Raw genomic sequence first — 20,844 nt, 5'->3', positions numbered from 1 at the left:
CCCCTTTATCCAAATATTATTCCTGCAGGCCCGCCAAACACACAGGAAGAGGAGGAGGAGGAGGAGGATTGTGTCAGCATGGACGTGGAGAATAACACTCAGCAGCAGTCTTCAAGGGATGGTTTTCAGTCCCCAGAAACCCAAGGAGTTGTACTTGGCTGAGAGGATGTTGCTGTGGATCATGTGATACTTAGTGACCCAGAGGACTCAGAATCGAATGCCTCTGCAAACTTTTGCAGGCTTTGCAGAATCAGGGAGGCCATGCATTGTAAGGACCCTAGGATTCGTGGTATCAAAGAGAAGGAATCATTACTGGCTGTCAACCCTTCTTGATCCACTTTACAAGGGTAAGGTTGCAGAACTCATCTTACCTTTGCAGAGGGAGCAGAGGATGAAACATCTTCTGGAGGCCTTGAAGAAAGGTTTCTGCAATGCATTTCCAGACCCTGTGAGGTTACAATTTCCTGGTGCTGGACAACGTGTTGCTGAGGCTTCTATCAGGTCACCTGAGGCCAGGTGACAGACTGTTGGGGTCAGAAGTGCACCGCAAAGGTAGTGGAACCCTACGGTTGACTGCTGCGGATGGGAGTCTAGGTGGTTAAGGAAGGCAGGTCCGCTGGAACACCAACACGGATCCCACAGGGGCTAGAGCGCAAGTTTCCAGGGCACGGAATCTAAGAGCCAGCAGGTGTTCACCAGAGCCTCTAGTGGTGAGGATGGACTGGGCTACAACTGACTCCAGGTCGCGACCCCCAGGGTCTCCCAGCTCATGCCCACAGTAGGCTACAGAAGGACAGAGATAGTAAGGGAATAAGCCAAAGGTTGGGGGGACTAGCAGACAAGGATAAGCAGAGAACACGCCGAAGGTCAGGGTCACAAGCAGGCAGGGATAGTCAAGAACAAACCAAGATCGGTTACTGGAATCAAACATAGAAGACACAGCAAGATGCACACGGAAGCTAAACACACAAAGGTTGATCAGCAAGGCAGGCTTGCAGTTCACAGGTTAATATACAGTTCCCTGATAGGGGCTGGGGTGGAGCCATGCTTTGAGGAGAGATTATTTAAGTAGCCAGGTGAGAGTGGCTGGCCTCTAAAGGTGAACACATGGAGGAGAGGTAAGCTGACAGACAAAGATTACTGCATAACCATGACAGCTTTGTTCAGTCAGAGGAAGAGCAGTGGAGAAGGTGGCCAGCTGACTGATGCCTTTAGATAATTTTTCAGTCCTCAGCACCAAGGTCTAATCGGTTCAAGCAACCATCGCCAAGATCTGCATTACATGGTGCAGGAATATATAGGGGCAAGAGCAGACTTGAAGACCTTTCCAACAGATCATCCACTGGGTTACTGGGTCTTGAGGATGGACCACTGGCCAGAACTAGCTCAATATGCAATTGATCTACTGGCCTATCCTGCATCACGCGTTCCTTATGAACGCACATTCAGTGCTGCTGGAGGGTTTGTAACGCATCATAGTGTACGCCTGTCCCTTGATTGATTCATCTTTATGAATGTGAACCTGTCTTGGATCAGCAACAGCTATCAAGCACCTGATGCAACTGATTGATTTTTCTATGGATGTGGGATCTCTTGAAGACTGCCTATGCTGAGTGACTATCCTATTCCTCCTCAATCTTGATGTTTCTAGCTTCCAACAATATTTTTGGTTTAGGGCACCACCACCACTGCCTAAGGCCCAATTTTTCTGTCCCTGTTTAACAGGGGCATGTAATTACAATTTCTGATCTAATATTTCACAGCAGAGCCTGTTCCTGCACCCAACAAGGGTATCTGTGAGGGGTTACAGTTTTGTGGCACCACCACCAATGGCCCAATTTTTCTACCCCTGTCTCAGCAGCAGAAAAAAAGGACAAGCGTGCCCCACGGCCACCTGCAGAAGATGCACCATGTCCATGACCAGCACTGTGGACTGTAGACACAGAGCCTGCTTGCCCTCTTTTAGTGGCCTGTGAGTATCTGACTCTCCTTGGTGGCCTTCCGGACATGATGGGAATTTTGTTTTGTGTTAGCGGGATTAGCCCAGATACCTGATAGCACCTGCGTTTTGCCCCTCTGCCCAGCCCACCCAAGTGCAGTATCGATCAATCACTGTCACTTACAAAACACAACACACATAACTGCAGCGTTCCCAGAGTCAGGCCTGATCCCTGCGATTGCTAACAGTTTTTTTGGTAGCGTTTGAATCAGGTCACTAACAGTCAGGAGCTTTTTTACTTGTGAGTCTCACTAGTGTACCAGTAAATTTAGAGCCCAAAATGGCAAATCGAAGGTACACTAGTGAAGAGGCCTACACGTTTCTGAGCATGACAGATAGTGAAGAGGAAGTCACTCATCTGTCAGATTCAGGCTCAGAATACGATCCTGTAGATGACAGCGGCTCCATGACAGATAGCTCCGATGACAGAGTTGTGGTCCCTGCTAAGTTCAGGCATACCAGACCCCGATCTTCTTCTGCTGTTGAGGTGCAAGAACCGCAGGACTCTTGTATATAGCAGAGAAGTACTAGTGCCGCTCATACTTCTGGTGAACTGGCAAGCACCAGCGGCCTAGTACACCCTGGTCGTAGTCAAACCAGCACTGCAGTAACACGTGGTGACGTGGAGAGTCCCATAAGTGCAGTTCAAGCTGGTGAGGTGGCAAGCACAAGTAGTGTCCGACTGCCACCAAGAAGAAGACAAACACAGGCCCGTCGTGCCCATAGTGCCCATAGTGCCCTTCCTGCTGCATTCGCCAATCCTAATTGGGAACTCTCCACTTCTGCAGTACTTCCCCCATTCACTGGCCAACCCGGCAGTCAGGTGGAAACAGTTGATTTTACGTCACTTGATTTTTATTCACTGTTTTTCACTGAAGATCTCTATAGATCTATTGTGGACCAAAGTAATTTGTATGCTGGTCAATACATCACCGCTAATCCCCAGTCCTTCCTTGCCAGAGATTGGAAACCAATTACGGTTTCCGAATTTAAGACCTTTCTGGGCCTATCCCTCCTCATGGGCGTAACTAAAAAGAGTGAGTTACGGTCATATTGGTCCACTGACCCAATTCACCATATGCCTGTGTTCTCTGCCTCCATGACCAGGGCACGATACAAGCAGATCTTGCGGTTCATGCATTTCAACAATGAACTCCGTCATCCTCGTGGATACCCTGGATACGATCGGCTCTACAAAATTCAGCCCCTCGTAAACCAATTCAACCAACCGACTTGTTTACTCCCCGTCAAGTTGTCTGCGTTGATGAGTCTCTGATTAAGTTTTCTGGTTGCTTGTCTTTCAAAAAGTATCTTCCCAGCAAGCGTGCCAGATATGGGGTCAAGATGTATAAGTTCTGTGACAGGGCCACAGGCTATACATGTAGTTTTGTGGTTTACGAGGGAAAAGATAGTCACATAGAGCCGCCAAACTGCCCAGATTACATAGGGAGTAGCAAGATTGTGTGGGACTTGGTGTTATCCTTATTTGGAAAGGGGTACCATTTGTATGTGGACAATTATTACACGAGCGTGCCACTTTTTAGTCACTTGTTTGATCATCAGATTGGAGCATCTGGCACCGTGCGACCTAATCGCCGGGGCTTACCCCAGAGGCTTGTAGATTCCCGTCTTAGGCTGGGGGAGAGAGCCTGCTTCAAGTATACCATATATACTAGAGTATATAAAGTGCCCCCTTCGACTGCCGTCTGCCTATATGATTAGCCTGTCACGCAGACAGACGGCGGCCAGCGTGTGATATTACCATTCGGTGGCCATTCACTGTTCAAAAGCCGCGCCTCCTCATCTGTGATAGGCAGAAAACTCAATTTCCCAGCAGTCAGTGTACAGCCTATCACGGACATTCTCTCATCCTCGTCCGATGAGAGAATGTCCGTGATAAGCTGACCGCTGACTGCTGGGAAATGGAGTGTTCTGCCTATCATGGACGAGGAGGAGGCACGGCTTTTGAACAGTAGAACGGCCGAATGGTATTATCACACGCTGATCGGTGCAGAGCGGCACATGGAGGATGGAGATTGCCACACGGAGGCATACACAGGGACACAGGTAGGTGACACATGCACAGGACACATGCACAGGACGCAGGTAGGTGACACATGCACAGGACACAGGTAGGTGACACATGCACAGGACACAGGTAGGTGACACATGCACACTTACACAGGGACACATGCACAGGACACAGGCAGGTATACAGCTGCAGATGGGCATTGTTGACCCTCTTTTTCCACTTACAGTAGCTGCTGCATTTCTCACCCTCGGCTTATACTCGGGTCAATACGTTTTTCCCAGTTTTTTGTTTTAAATTAGGGGCCTCGACTTATACTCGAATCGACCTATACTCAAGTATATACGGTAATAATTTGCTCTCTGTGAAGTGGAGGGATAATAAGAATGTTTTCGTTCATACCTCCGTTCACACATGACGGTCCAAATTCCTACTGCGACTGGTGTTGTGGAGAAACCCCTCTGTGTCCATGAATATAACCGTAATATTGGAGGGGTGGACCTCAACGACCAGTTGTTGGCGCCGTACCTAGTTGCCCGTAAGGCCAGACGCTGGTACAAAAAAGTCTCTGTTTATTTATTTCAATTGGCTTTGCTGAACGCTCATATGCTACACAGAGCTTCAGGACGGACTGGATCCTTCCTTAAATTCCAGGAAGAGATCGTCAGAGCCCTTCTGTTTCCAGATGGTGCTCCACCTCACCTTCCCAATCCAAATGCAGTAAGCCGGCTGCATGGGAGGCATTTTCCATATGCCCTCCCGAGTACCCCTACCCCTTTTTTATACTTTACTGTTTACTGTGTTTTATTGTTAACCATTTTTTTGTTTTTAGGTACACCATTCAGCTACAGCGCAGAATTATTAATTTTGACAGCAACAGCGTTTGCTCCTACGATACATAAAGCCGTGACTCCAGCGCTGTAGGAGGTAATTTCACCACCCCAGTTAAAAAAAGAGCATATAAGCCGAAGCATGGGGGCAGCAGGGGTGGAGGAGCGATTTGCTCCTAACTTTTGCGGGCGGATGCCCCCATGCTTCGGCATATATATATTTTAGGCAGTGATTGCGTTAAAAAATGTTTTATTTTTTACTATTTTTTTTTGTATTTGTTTTGCAGGTATGGTATGTCTTACTGTTATACTGTAATGCTACTTTGTTTTATTGTTAACCATTATTGGCTTAGCAGGTACGCCATTCAGTTGCAGCGCAGATTTATTTCCCTTGACAGCAACAGCGTTTGCTCCCACGATACATAAAGCCATGAGTGACTCCAGTGCTGTAGGAGGTGATTTCACCACCACAGTTAAAAACAAAATGGTGCATGTATGCTCATCATTAGAAGTGGGAGGATGAAGGGAGGTATTCTAATGGTGGGCATACCCACCAATCAATCTCTTTTTTTTGTTCAGCCCACAGGCTGCATGAAAAAAAAGATTACAATATATGCCCAACAAGGACCAGCAACGTACTGGTATGTTGCTGGACTTTGAGTGGTTATACCAGAATGATGCCTGGGGGTTTAGGTATCATCTTGGTATCATTCTTTTCAGCCAGTGGTCGATTTTCATGTAAAAGCAATCCTAGCAGCCAATTAGCCTCTAGACTGCTTTTACAAGCAGTGGGAGGGAATGTCCCCCCCCCCCTCCCACCGTCTTCCATGATTTTTCTGTCCCAACAGGGAACCTGAGAATGCAGCCAGTGGTTCCGCCAGCTGACCATAGAGCTGATCAGAGACTAGAATGACTCCAATCATCTCTATGGCCTAAGAAACCGGAAGCTACGAGCATTTCATGACTTAGATTTCGCCGGATGTAAACAGCACCATTGGGAAATTGGGAAAGCAATTTTATCACACTGATTTTGGAGTGGTCAGATGCTTTGAGGGCAGAGGAGAGATCTAGGGTCTAATAGACCCCAATTTAAAAAAAAAAAAAAAAAAAAAGCACCCCTGTCCCCCCTGCTCTCGTGCGAAGGCGAACGCAAGCATCGATCTGGCGTCAAATGTAAACAGCAATTGCACCATGCATGTGAGGTATCACCGTGCAGGTCAGATCGAGGGCAGTAATTTTAGCAGTAGACCTCCTCTGTAAATCTAAAGTGGTAAACTGTAAAGCCTTTTAAATGCTTTTAAAAATGTATGTAGTTTGTCGCCACTGCACGTTTGTGCGCAATTTTAAAGCATGTCATGTTTGGTATCCATGTACTCGGCCTAAGATCATATTTTTTATTTCATCAAACATTTGGGCAATATAGTGTGATTTAGTGCATTAAAATTAAAAAAAGTGTATTTTTAAAAAAAAAAATGCGTTTGAAAAATCGCTGCACAAATACTGTGTGAAAAAAAAATGAAACACCCACCATTTTAATCTGTAGGGTCTTTGCTTTAAAAAAAAAAAAAAAAATATATATATATATATATATATATATATATATATATATAATGTTTGGGGGTTCAAAGTAATTTTCTTGCAAAAAAAAAAAAATTTTTTCATGTAAACAAAAAGTGTCGGAACAGGCTTTGTGGGTGATGGGTGATCCCGCCCCCTCTGACGTCACAGGGAAGTCCCCATCAAGTCCCCGTGCGTCAGAGGTGGGCCGGGTCAACGGGTGGCCCCACCCTTTGTTATTTAAGAACCGCCAGAAGCGTCACACAGCGGGAGCCTCCCATCATGGATGCGGAGCGGCCCGAGAAGAAGAAGGGAAGAAGACGCCGCGGAGGAAGATGCCGGACGAGAACACCAGAGGAAGAACCAGAAGAAGAAGAAGATGGAGAAAGAAACCGAAGGAAGATAGAAGATAGAAGATAGAAGAAAGAAGAAGCATTTAAATAAATTGAAATTAGCCTAAGCAGATGAGAATGGAGTGTCGGTTCACACTAATGCGGTGCAGGACTGCATGTGATTTTGAACAGAAATCGCACCGCATTCCTGTTCAAATCACTTGCAATTTTTCAGCAGTGTGATTTGAGCCATTCATTCTGTTTGGCTCAAAGTGCACCGGATCTGCACCAAAATCGCATAGGACCCTTTTTTTTTGCCGCACCAGAATCGGAGCGTATGGGTGTTCACACCCATGCGATCTGATTCTGCAAATCCCACTGTGTTTTGCGAACTGATTTTGGGGTGTCATTAACTTAGCATATTCACCCACATGGGTTTGATGTGTTGTGAATTACGCACCACATCAGTGTGAACCGGCAAGGAAGGTTTCATTGCCTCAATCACATATAACAATATGAAAAGTAGATAAAATTATCCACTCATAATATTAGCTCTGATTTTAGTATATTTTGTTTTGCTGTAACAGTAAATACAGGCAATGACAATGGCAATGCTGGTCTGTTGATAAAAGCTAGTGTTGTATTTTAGGCCTCATGCACACTGGATGTTATAAAAAAACACCAGTAGCTTTAGCTGTAGAATATACAGGAAATAGGATTAACTCCGCGCTTAGGCCTAATAGGTAGGTGTGCAGCCTCCCCTAATGGCACCCCCCACAAGCTAAGGGGGTGTCTCAAATTAATCAGATAATAGGTAAGGGGAGAGTGGCACTCCCTATAATATTGGAAAACTGAGTTTCTACAAGAATGTTTTAAGCTACACTCAAGTGTAGATATGCTCCAACCACCTAAATAAAAATAGTAAAAATAAAAATAAAATTGGGTTGTGCGTTTGTGTCACTAAGTGTGTATATCTTTTAACACAAAAAGGAATGATGTATATAAGTGTACTACACCTTAAAAATAGATGTGCCTCACCTAGTGTAGACAAGGTGTGTAATGCGTATGTCACTATGTAGGAAAATTCAATAACGAAGCATCTAGTGCAAACACATCAATCAAAACAGACCCTACAATAGTGCACCAACATTAGAAAATGGAGACTACCCCACAGGGATTTCCAACTAACAATAAAGTGACAACCAGAAATAAATATATATATACACACACATACACACACACAAATGATAAACGTCCAAATCACATAAAAGATTCCTCAGTTGTGAAGTTCTAAATTAGCAAAATGTGCAAAACAACAATATGATAGGCAAGAAATGATACAAGTGATCAAAAAAATAAAAATAAATATAACTCCAAAAATGGCATAATGTTCATAGCAGAAAAATAATCATACAAAAAATGTGACCAAAAAGAAAAAAATTATATATATATATATATATATATATATATATATATATATATATATATATATATATATATAAAAACATCTAGGGTGACTCTTGTGCTCCACACAGCATCCAGTGATTTCTGTGATCCCCCCTCAAGGGTCCCCACTCACCAGCTCCTGGCACCCCCACAGGGGTAGAAAGCATGTAGTATAAAGGTGGATGGGCTCCTATCCTGGATGGGACGTTCCCACCGATCCAGTATTCAGCACGGCTGTATCCAGGAGATGATTCACCAGCTTTCAGTAGTCACATCCTCTTAAGAAAAAGAACGGGGCTCCCATAGTGCAGCAGTTTATTGTTTTTATTATTTTTATAAATAAAAAGTTTTAGTTTCCCACCAGGGGAGAAAATGCTACAACTGTGGTCAAAGGTTAGCAAAGTCCAGGGAGCGAACGGCACACAGCATGCGCCTCAGCTGCGATCCGAGCTCCCTGTCGGTATGCTGGGTATGACGTAAGTGCGTAGCTCCGCCTTACGCGTTTCGTCATTGACGTTATCAAAGGCACCCCTGCCAAAAACAGCTGATAGAAGCCTATGGGGTCAATTCATTAAGAGTTAAATAACAGCAAATAAAATGCAGTAAAATACCGCATGTGGTACATCAGTTATGAAAGTTCAATTCACTGAGAATTTAGCGTTCACGAACGACAGCGGTATTCTTTTGATCGTGCAGTAACTACCACATTTTCTCATGCGGTAGTATATCGCGCGTGTTGGTTGTTAAGGGTTGTTTAAGGTAGATTACTGTGGGCAGGGCCGGGCATTGCATAACTTCCACTGCGATGTCGGGCATAAGCGAGAGACACAAAGAGAAGCCAAACATGGTGGATTTGGTGGAGCGCATGGTAAGTAGATGTACACCATCATGCCCCAGCATGCTGTCTGCTTGCAAGCTCTGCATTATGTACACCCTCATGGCCTACTCCAGCATGCTGTGATGGCAATATCTCTGCATATGTACACCCTCATGGCCATACTCCAGCATGCTCTCTGATTGCAATATCTCTGCAGGACACCATACCTTCCAACTTCTTGAGATGGGAATGAGGGACACCTATTAGCAAAAGTATGTAGGTATAGGGCAGGCCCCCTGCCACGCCTCCTAAAGGAGAATTATACAAAAAATGATTGGTTAAACACATAAGGGCTTTTTTTACCACTGCTATTGCTTTATTCTGGTTTTCAAAATTTACAGATGTAGTAAGTAGTTTAGAAATTCGATGAAAGGATTAGCACTGGGAAACACTTTAAGGATCAGTGCATTTTATATACAACTATATAGATCAGTCCAATTTGAGGGACAAATGAGGAGGAAAGAGGGACAGAGGGACTTTCTTCCAAATCAGGGACAGTTGGAAGCTATGCCTAGGTTAGTATGATTGCAGTATTATGGGGAAAAAAAAATTCCCATACTCCTCTTTTACCTCTGCCAGGTTAGCCCCCCCATATCAAAATTTTGGAAAAAATCTTATGCAGTTTGTTAGAACAGGTTAGATCAACCGTTGTTTGCGTTAGATCTCACACAGAAGAAGCAATATTAACAGTTATTTGCTGGGGGGGGCTAAACCGTCATCAGCCCCCCTTGTCAAAAATTTGACCAAACAGTTAGCTATTTTGGAAGCTATTTGTTAGATTCGGTAAGATCAAGTGGTTTTAACGTTAGATCTCACATAATTAGAGACTTATTAAGTGATTAATGAGGGGAGCCGGCCAAAAATCATTCAGGCTAATAGATATTCATTAGATCCGGTAAGATCAAGTGATTTAAACGTTAGATCTCACATCATTTCAGAGATATTCCACATAAGAAGAGAGATATTAGGTGGTGCATAAGGACGGGTTGCCCCCCCCCCCCCCTTATCAAATTTTCTGGCCAAAAATCATTCAGGCTAATAGATATTCGTTAGATCCGGTAAGATCAAGTGGTTTTAACGTTAGATCTCACATTATTTCAGAGATATTCCACATAACAATAGAGATGTTAAGTGGTACATAAGGATGGGTTGCAAACCCCCCCCCCTTCCCCACATGCAATTTTCTGGCCAAAAATCATTCAGGCTAATAGATATCTCTTAGATCAGGTAAGATCAGGTGGTTTTAACATTAGATCTTACATAATTTCAGAGATATTGCACATAAAAGATTGTGGCGAAAACAGCGAGGATGAAGAGAAAGATTGTCTGTGGCTGCCTCAAATGCCAGGGCCTGCCAACCCCCCCCCCCCCCCCCATTTTCCTCTCCTCCCAAAGTGACTGAGGTGACTCTCAGGCCAGAGGCTCCTGAGTTTGTACCTCAAAGTCTACCTTTTGAAGAGTTGGAAGACCCTAAATCTTCCCTGGTGACAGCAGACCCCGAAGACTTTCCATCCTTCATTGAGGAGGAAGCTGAAGCTGATATGCAGGAAGAAGAAGAGACCAGTGTGCCTGTAACCCCAGAGCCAAGGGTTATTCACCCGCCCAAAAGACTAACATGATACTTTGGGTGAAAGATCTGAGGAGGTCGTTCTCATTGCAAAAAGGACTCTTGAAGCAACTGACCCTTCCACCGCAGATTTGGTGGTGGACAATCGCAACTCACCCCCTGGCACATCTAGCTGGGCCATTCCAGTTAAGGTGGCCTGTAGGCAGGACAACCTCCCCTCCTATGCTAATTATTGGGATGTTCCTCTGCCAGGGTTTTATGCAGATGTAAATTGTATGGTTTCCTGTGCACACTAACCTGTTTTTTTTTCTGTGTGTATATCAAAAGCATGTAACAGGTCATAGACTCTTTACCTCCTTTGGCGGACCAAAGGTTCTTTGGTGGGGGGAGTGTGTAGCGGGGGCTGCTCTGTCACCCATGGTCCCTCACCTCCAGCGACCGCCGGACTGAATAAACACTGACACAGGCACTCACTGAGGGAGAGCACGCCTGTCAGTCCCTGTAGGGGATTTCTCCCTTTCCTCTTCCTTGAGTGACGAGAGGTGCTCACTCACAGGCATCCGCCCACTCTGCTCTCTTCTCTATGTCCCTATTGGCAGGGAAAGGGAGCCAATCAAGCAGCAGCAGAGAACCACGGGACTTAAAGTCTCACCACAAAACGGCCCCATTAATTTCTACAGGGGGCGGAACTACCAAGCCCAGCCTACTTTGCAAGAAGGGAGGACTAGCTAAAGATTTAAGCTTGTTGGTCTGAGGAGAAGTCACCATGAGGCAGGGAGTTGAACGGAAGTGTGAGGAGAGACTACAAGCACCCGCTGAAGAACTATCCAAAGACGGTTCCAAAGACCATCCAGAGACGGATGAAAATGGATGTACCTGCTGTACGGGAATCCCAAAACTATACCTCTCACACGTGTACAGATAGAGATAGCGGCGCTAATATAAATTGTGTAAAATAATGGGTCAGAGCAGCATAATGCCTATGACCCTCTACTTATAAATAATAATAATAATAATAATAATAATAATAATAATAATAATAATAATAAATAATAATAAATAATAATAAATAATAATCATAATAATAGTGTCATGAAAAAAATTATTTTTATCATGAAAAAAAAATTTCTTTAACACCCAGTGAAAAGTGTCACTATAAATAATAAATTGCAAGAAATGAATGATCAAGCTCAACAGTTGTTTCTCAATCTCCTTGTATGAAAAATCTTCTACTCCTCCACCACACCACCGTGATAGTGACACCACTCCCTCTGAAGAGCGCACTCACCAGATTGTATAGCCTCCCACTCTCGTGTTCGGCAAAACAGCAATTGAACCACACCTAGGTTGCATGTGATGAACCGTGAATCCAATCAAGCCAGCTCCATATGTGAAAAAATGAATAAAGTGATCCACATAGCGTGATACCATTTTGACAGATTTATTAAAATCACTTCAAACACACTTCAATGGTTACACTCACTTTTAAACTGAAACATAAAAGCCTTTAAAAAAATCCACAGCAAGCACAGCAAGCAACAGGATCAGTGATCCAACGGTGCACCGCGGTCACAGCGGACCTGAAGTGTAAACTGGTGTATCTCTCACCCAACCTTCTAAGGCCCAGCCATCCGATCGGTGTAGTCCTCCTCAGACAGCGGCATCTAATGTCAGTGCGATGGAATGCCGTGTAACCATGCCCAAGACATGTTTCGTCGAAAAGACTTCTTCAAATGGCATTGGCTACACGGACGGTTCATCAGTCCTTATATACTATCTATGATCAGTCATGTGATCATCATCAGTCATGTGACCTCCTGCTCTGCACATGCTCACACTTCATGTCCCCCTGACCGTGAAGCACAAGTACAAAGACTGAATAAATTAGTGGATCACAAAACACAAACCATTGTCTATTTATTTACCACCTGCAGCCATGGATGCCATTAATTGTCTGTCTAACAAACGGATAATCCCTGAAGATATCTTCTCCGCCAATCAGATAATTACTGATGGCGAGGAAGATGTCTCGCTCACAGTCCACCCAGGTGTGTTAGAAAAGCAAATTAATATTCACTTTCCTAACACTGAACCACCTTTCCGCCAATCAGGTGTGTGGGTCTTTTACCCGTCACCTGATTGACTGAAACAATAGGCGTGACTATTGGACGCCTATCAGGAGGAGAGGAAAAGAGATGAGAACAGCAGGAGATGCATGGAGGACCCCGCTTGTGGCAGTCACCCGCTGCCCCATCAAGACAGGGTAAGTGCCGGGCAGTGCGAGGGGGGGCAGACGGCACACGGACGGGGGGATTTACAGTGGCGGCATTTGTTGGGCACAGTGGCAGACTTCGATGGGCACAGTGGCAGACTTCGATGGGCACGGTGGCGGCGTTTGATGGGCACGGTGGCTGCAATTGATGGGCACGGTGGCTGCAATTGATGTTTTTTTTTCAGAATTTTTCCCCCTTAAAAAATTTTGAGCACCACCCGCCACTGGTTTATGTGTGTGCATATGTGCATTTATATACAGTGGGGACAGAAAGTATTCAGTCCCCCTTAAATTCTTCACTCTTTGTTTTATTGCAGCCATTTGCTAAAATCATTTAAGTTTGTTTTTTTTCCTCATTAATGTATACACAGCACCCCATATTGACAGAAAAACACAGAATTGTTGACATTTTTGCAGATTTATTAAAAAAAAAAAAAAAAAAAAACTAAAATATCACATGGTCCTAAGTATTCAGACCCTTTGCTCAGTATTTAGTAGAAGCACCCTTGATCTAATACAGCCATGAGTCTTTTTGGGAAAGATACAACACGTTTTTCACACCTGGATTTGCAGATCCTCTCCAGTTCTGTCAGGTTGGATGGTAAGCGTTGGTGGACAGCCATTTTTAGGTCACTCCAGAGATGCTCAATTGGGTTTAAGTCAGGGCTCTGGCTGGGCCATTCAAGAAAAGTTGTTAAGAAGCCACTACTTCATTATTTTAGCTGTGTGCTTAGGGTCATTGTCTTGTTGGAAGGTAAACTTTCGGCCCAGTCTGAGGTCCTGAGCACTCTGGAGAAGGTTTTCGTCCAGGATATCCCTGTACTTGGCCGCATTCATCTTTCCCTTGATTGCAACCAGTCGTCCTGTCCCTGCAGCTGAAAAACACCCCCACAGCATGATGCTGCCATCAACATGCTTCACTGTTGGGATTGTATTGGACAGGTGATGAGCAGTGCCTGGTTTTCTCCACACATACCACTTAGAATTAAGGCCAAAAAGTTCTATCTTGGTCTCATCAGACCAGAGAATTTTATTTCTCACTATCTTGGAGTCCTTCAGATGTTTTTTTAGCAAACTCCATGCGGGCTTTCATGTGTTTTGCAATGAGGAGAGGCTTCCGTCGGGCCACTCTGCCATAAAGCCCTGACTGGTGGAGGGCTGCAGTGATGGTTGACTTTCTACAACTTTCTCCCATCTCCCGACTGCATCTCTGGAGCTCAGCCACAGTGATCTTTGGGTTCTTCTTTACCTCAGTCACCAAGGCTCTTTTCCCGCGATAGCTCAGTTTGCCCGGAAGGCCAGCTCTAGGAAGGGTTCTGGTCATCCCAAACGTGTTCCATTTAAGGATTATGGAGGCCACTGTGCTTTTAGGAACCTTAAGTGCAGCAGAAATTTTTTTGTAACCTTGGCCAGATCTGTGCCTTGCCACAATTCTGTCTCTGAGCTCTACAGGCAGTTCATTTGACCTCATGATTCTCATTTGCTCTGACATGCACTGTGAGCTGTAAGGTCTTATATAGACAGGTGTGTGGCTTTCCTAATCAAGTCCAATCAGTATAATCAAACACAGCTGGACTCAAATGAAGGTGTAGAACCATCTCAAGGATGATCAGAAGAAATGGACAGCACCTGAGTTAAATATGTGAGTGTCACAGCAAAGTGTCTGAATACTTAGGACCATGTGATATTTCAGTTTCTCTTTTTTAATAAATCTGCAAAAATGTCAACAATTTTGTGTTTTCCTGTCAATATGGGGTGCTGTGTGTACATTAATAAGGAAAAAAATGAACTTAAATGATTTTAGCAAACGGCTGCAAAATGACAAAGAGTGAAAAATTTAAGGGGGTCTGAATACTTTCCGTCCCCACTGTATATGTGTGTGTGTGTGTGTGTGTGTATGTATATATACAGTATATGTGTGTGTGTGTGTGTATTATGTGTGTGTTTACATGTATGTGTGCACATTTTATGTATGCGCTTTTAATCCTGACCCCCTATATGTGTACAATCAGATCCCCTTTTTTTTTTTTTTTTGCTTGTTCATAGTACCAGCAAAAAAATGCTGTTCCTCCGAAAAGCGTTCCATGCTCAGATCGCTTTTCAGAGGCATTTGGCAGCCGGTAAAGAGGCAATAAGTTGCCTACTGACCACCTATTTTAACCCCTTAAATGCATCATCACTATGCTGCAACTGCATGCAATGCACGCAGTTGCAGGGTGGTTGCAGGGTAGCCCCATTCACCTAGGGGTATACTTCATGGGTGCCCTGACTGGAAAAAGATTGAGAAACACCGACATATAGGAACCCATCTCTCCATTTTCCTTCTGCAGCCGCTGAATGCCTGTGAGAGGGAGAGGAGGAGAAGCAGGGGGAAATGGAGAAATCATTTCCTTTATATGCAGCCACCCACTTACAACCAGACCCTGTTGTTCTGCCACTGGGCTCAGAGAAAAGAGTCCTGTCAGGGGGGGCCCTTCATGGTTTCTTGCATCGGGCCCTGAAGGTTCTAGTTATGCCTCGGTTCTTCTGTGTGAGATCTAACGCAAACAATGGTTGATCTAACCTGATCTAACAAACTGCCTAAGATTATTTTAAAAAATTTGATATGGGGGGGCTAATCCGGCAGGGGTTCTCTTTTAAAGGTGAACAGTTTCTAGTTTCTGCAAATTCAGTGAAAATTGAGTACTGTCCGTGATACTTTTTTTATTTGCACTAACATCATTTTTCATGGACGAGCTTTCAGGGTATGTCCCCTTCTTCAAGGTCCAAGCAGTGCTGATTCACCAAAACAGTAAAACAGTAAATTTACTACTGGCTCCATCTTGTGGTTAAATCCAATACTGCAGGCAAAACAACTTCATTAATATCCTGCTGGAGGCAGAACAATAATCTTATTATTCTAAAATGTTTGCACTGATGTTTATGATATACATTACATGATAATTTGATTGTGAGTTCTTAAAGGGATAGCACAGAACTCTAGTTTTAATTTTCATTCAATATTTGTTTATGGGTATTTGTGTACGCTGCTGTACCACTTTTCTACAAGTGGCTTTAGCAAAGTACAGAGTTTACACACAAAGTTCGTTATTTCCAACAATTAAAATGATCTTTCTATGGTTTGAGCTACTCATGCCTACTGAGGGAAGACTTGCTGTGTGGGAGCTGCCTCACCAGCTATTGAGCTAGTTTGACGTTTTCCCTCATCGGACTATACGTGCAAGTCTAATGCCCTGTACACACGGTCGGACATTGATCGGACATTCCGACAACAAAATCCATGGATTTTTTCCAACAGATGTTGGCTCAAACTTGTCTTGCATACACACGGTCACAAAGAGTTGTCGGAAAATCCGATCGTTCTGAACGTGGTGATGTAAAACACGTACATCGGGACTATAAACGGGGCAGTAGCCAATAGCTTTCGTTTCTTAATTTATTCTGAGCATGCGTGGCACTTTGTGCGTCGGATTTGTGTACACACAATCGGAATTTCCGACAACGGATTTTGTTGTCGGAAAATTTTATAGCATGCTCTCAAACTTTGTGTGTCGGAAATTCCTATGGAAAATGTGTGATGGAGCCCACACACGGTCGGAATTTCCGACAACAAGGTCCTATCGTGTGTACAGGGCATTAAAGTTCCCAGAGCCTCCTTGATGAATATGTTACTCTGGACAACTAGAAGCCTGACTTCTGAGATTAAATTATTACCAAACTGGCATAATCAGATACATGTTCTCAAAAGACATAAAACCACATAATGTATTCCAGGGGTATCCCACGGTTTGACCTTCCTGGGCCACAATGGAAGAAATTGTCTTGGGTCGCACATAAATACACTAACAATAAGGATAGCTGATGAGCAGAAAAAGTCTGGCAGATCAAAAGTTAACAATCACTGATATAGATAATGTACCTATTTGAGTAAAAAAACTTAATTTGTAATATTTGTAATATATTTTATTATAAAAGTAAAAGAGGGGAACATAATGCTAGTGTGACGTTTGACACTGTTTTGATAAACAACAAGGATACCTGATGACCATTTCCTCCTGCGACTTTCAGAGGGTAGGTGTGGCCGCTGGCCCCCTTTCAATATATCGGCAGGATGGCGGCAGCCGCAGCTATTTGCAGCTTCTTAGCACAGCCAGCAATTACCTGCAGCTGTGCAGCGAGACAAACTGCATCAAGCAGTGATCACCACAGGTAATCATTGGCTGTGCAGAGATCTGCAAATAGGTGCGGCCACTGACGAACTGTCATGGTAGTGAAGCAGTCGTACCTACCCACTGAGAGCCGCAGGAGGAACTGTCAGTACAATTCGCCCCGTCCCTAATCAGCAGTGTGAATGTAGCCTATGTATGTGCTGTGTGGGGAGGAACAGAGGGGATTTGGGGAGTGCAGTCCCTCTAGATACATGCAGCATTTACATACCTGGCGCTTCTTCATTCCCTGCTACCAGTGCTATTGTAAAAATGGCAGCCCTGGCATCCCTCCAGATGTGCATTTGCCTGGCTTGTCAATGCAGGCTGCCGTGGCTGCTATGCTTGCACAGCATCCCACCAGTATCCCTCAAGATGGGCCTAGGCCGCATGCCGTCCGGGGCTTGGTCACCGCTTATGTACACTGTCACAGCAATATACATTTAGCAAAGCAATTAATCAGATGCAAGGTAACAAACCCGCTCTTCCTTTCAGCTCTCTGTGCCCCATCCTGCTTCCAACCATACCACACTCTGATCCATCCAGCCCCACCTACAACACTATGTGCTCCACCCTGCCCACCTTTCTGTGCCCCATCCTGCCCCCACCACCACCACCACCATCACATCCAACTCTCTGTAGCCTTTCTTACTCTACACCAAACGGATCTTTGCCCATTTTTTTAACCTGCCCTGCCTCTCTCTGATTCCCCTCCAACTCTCTGTGCCTCACTCTGGTCTCCACTTAAGTTTTTGCAGTCCTTCAAGTCTATGTGCCCGCTCCTTAGCCCATGTCAGCTTTCTGCATACCCCTTCAACCCTCTGTGCCCCATCCTGATGCCATACCAGTGTTCTGCATACCATACTTTTCCTCTGCTCTAAAGCCCCGTACACACGATCGGATTGTTGGCCAACAAAACCGTGGACTTTTGTTCGAAGGGTGTTGTCTCAAACTTGTCTTGCATACACACAGTCACACAAATGTTGGCCAACGATTACGAACGTAGTGACGTACTAGAAGTACTACGTGGTTTTTCAGCTCTTTAGCGTCACCCTTTGGGCTCCTTCTGCTAAATTCGTGTTAGTAGAATTTTGGTGAGTGTTCATTCGTGCTTTTCATTTCTTGCTTCTCAATTCGTTTCTGAACGGCCGTTCGTCAACCAGACATGTTGTGGAATCGGAGGAGATAACGTGTTATTTATTATTGGCCTTGGAGTTTTTGCTTTGACATTATGTTTTGGGTTGAATAATAATGATTTGATTTGGTATATTTTCTATATTTTTGGATGCATAGAATGCACTTTTTGGTTAAGTTCTATTGGCAGATAGCATGTCTAATTTTTTTTTTTTAAATGCACAATAAAAAAAATACTTGGCTATGTGATTTACTTCACATGACAGTTTGGGAGTAGGCAGTTACATTTTATAAAATACAATGTGAAATTGTATCTTTGATTGTAAAAACTACAGGATAATGGTGTTGTGGTAACTTGCCCCCAAAAAATATAAATAAAGCATAATAATAATATTCTTGATATCACTAGAAAAAAAAAGCCTTTGAAACTTTGTTTGCAATAACTCCATCAGTAACAACAGCAAAGCAGCTTCATTATTATCCCATTAAAGAAGAAGAGAATTGTGCGCTGCATTTGGAGACTTCATAATATGCCATGTCACGAATGTTAATTCTCCATTATGAACGCTAGTTTATAAGACCTACTTCTGAGCATGCGTGTTTGTACTTTGGACTTTTGTCCGACGGACTTGTGTACACACGATCGGACAATTCGACAACAAACTTTTGTTGGCGGAAAATTTGAGAACGTGCTAGCCAACATTTGTTGGTGGAAAGTCCGACAATAATTGTCCGCTGGAGCATATACACAGTCGGAATTTCCGCCAACAAGCTTACATCCAACATTTCTCGTCTGAAAGTCCGATCGTGTGTACGGGGCATAACTCTCTGTACTCCATCCTGCCCTCCACCTCAGCTCTCTGCATCCTGTCTCCAACTCTACATGCCCCCATTTTCCCCCTTTTTGTGCTCCCCATCATTCAGTGCCCTGCTGATCCTCTTCTATTTCCTTTTTCAATCTCAACCTGTCATTTTCTGCTTCCCAACGTTTTACTTATGGTTTGCTATGTACACATTAAATGGAGCTGGCTGCCAAATTATTTTTTTGTGATTGAAAGCTCCTTCTCTGATAACCATGCCAAAGCTCCTGATTGGATGTTGGCTCCAGCGTCCGCTGATACTCAGGGGAAGCAGAGACAGGCTTTTCTACTTTTTGAGAAACGGAACTGTAAGGACCCATTCACACTATTAGCATTGGGGTGTGCTGGGCAGCGTTGTCCAGCACATTCTCAATGCAATGACAAGGCATTTATGTGTTGTTTCCTATGGTGTCAACTCACACAACTGCATTGCACTGGCGTGTGCCGAAAAAACGTTTTTTAAGCACAGCAAGCTGCAGTGGGAACCACCACATCCCAACATCACTGTACAAATATAACTTGAATGAAGTGTCTCTTGTAATATTTCAATAGAGTTTTAGCAAAAAAAAAAAAAACACAAGCCGTCGGAGACCATGTTTCCCGGTCCGGTCTCTGTGTACCCTTTGGGGTAAAGGGGAGGGAGATCAGCAAACGTCCATTCGCTGATCTCGCCTTCCTGTTACTGACCCAAAAGTGACGTGTAAAACATCACTTCCAGTTTATGGTGTCACTTTCTCCAGCCAGTATGGCTGAGGAAGAAACTTATTGAGTGCAATCTACACTGCATTAGTTTCATTGGCAGACAGGTGAGACATCAGGGGTCTTTAGTTCACTTACAGAACAAAATATTATAGCGCACACATGCAAAAAATGACATTTACCTCATGTAAGGCTATTTAGTTACACCCAAACACATGGCTCCCCAAATCATCACTGACTGTGGAAACTTCACACTGGACCTCATCCAACTTGGATTCTGTGCCTTTCTACTGTTACGCCAGACTCTGGGACCTTGATCTCTAAGTGAATTACAAAATTTACTTTCATCCGAAAAGAAGACTTGGACTACTGAGCAACAGTCCAGTCCTTTTTCTCCTTAGCCCAGGTAAGCTCTGATGTCTTTGGTTCAGGAGTGGCTTGACACAAGGAATATGACAGTTGTAGCCCGTGTCCTGGATGAATCTGTGTGTGGTGGCTCCTGAAGCACTCACACCAGCCGTAGTCCACTCCTTGTGAATCTCCCCCAAATTTTTGAATGGCTTTACTTCTCAATCCTCTCAAGGCTGTGGTTATCCCTGTTGCTTGTGCACCTTTTTCTACCACACCTTTTCCTTCCACTCAATTTTCCTTTAAAATGATTGAATACAGCTAGGGATGAGCCGAACACCCCCGGTTCGGTTTGCACCAGAACCTGCTAACGGACCGAAAGTTTGCGCGAACTTTAGAACCCCATTAAAGTCTATGGGACTCGAACAATCAAAATCAAAAGTGCTAATTTTAAAGGCAAATATGCAAGTTATTGTCCTAAAAAGGGTTTGGGGACCCGGGTCCTGCCCCAGGGGACATGTATCAATGCAAAAAAAAAGTTTTAAAAATTGCCGTTTTTTTCGGGAGCAGTGATTCTAATGATTAAAGTGAAAAAAAAAGTGAAATATTCCTTTAAATCTCGTACCTATAGTATGCCTGTAAAGTGGCGCATGTTTCCCGTGCTTAGAACAGTCCCTGCACAAAATGAC

The sequence above is a fragment of the Aquarana catesbeiana genome, linkage group LG02 (assembly GCF_042186555.1).
Source record: "Aquarana catesbeiana isolate 2022-GZ linkage group LG02, ASM4218655v1, whole genome shotgun sequence".
NCBI lineage: Eukaryota > Metazoa > Chordata > Amphibia > Anura > Ranidae > Aquarana > Aquarana catesbeiana.
The sequence above is the reverse complement of the archived record's forward strand: the minus strand, read 5'-3'. Positions refer to the sequence as shown.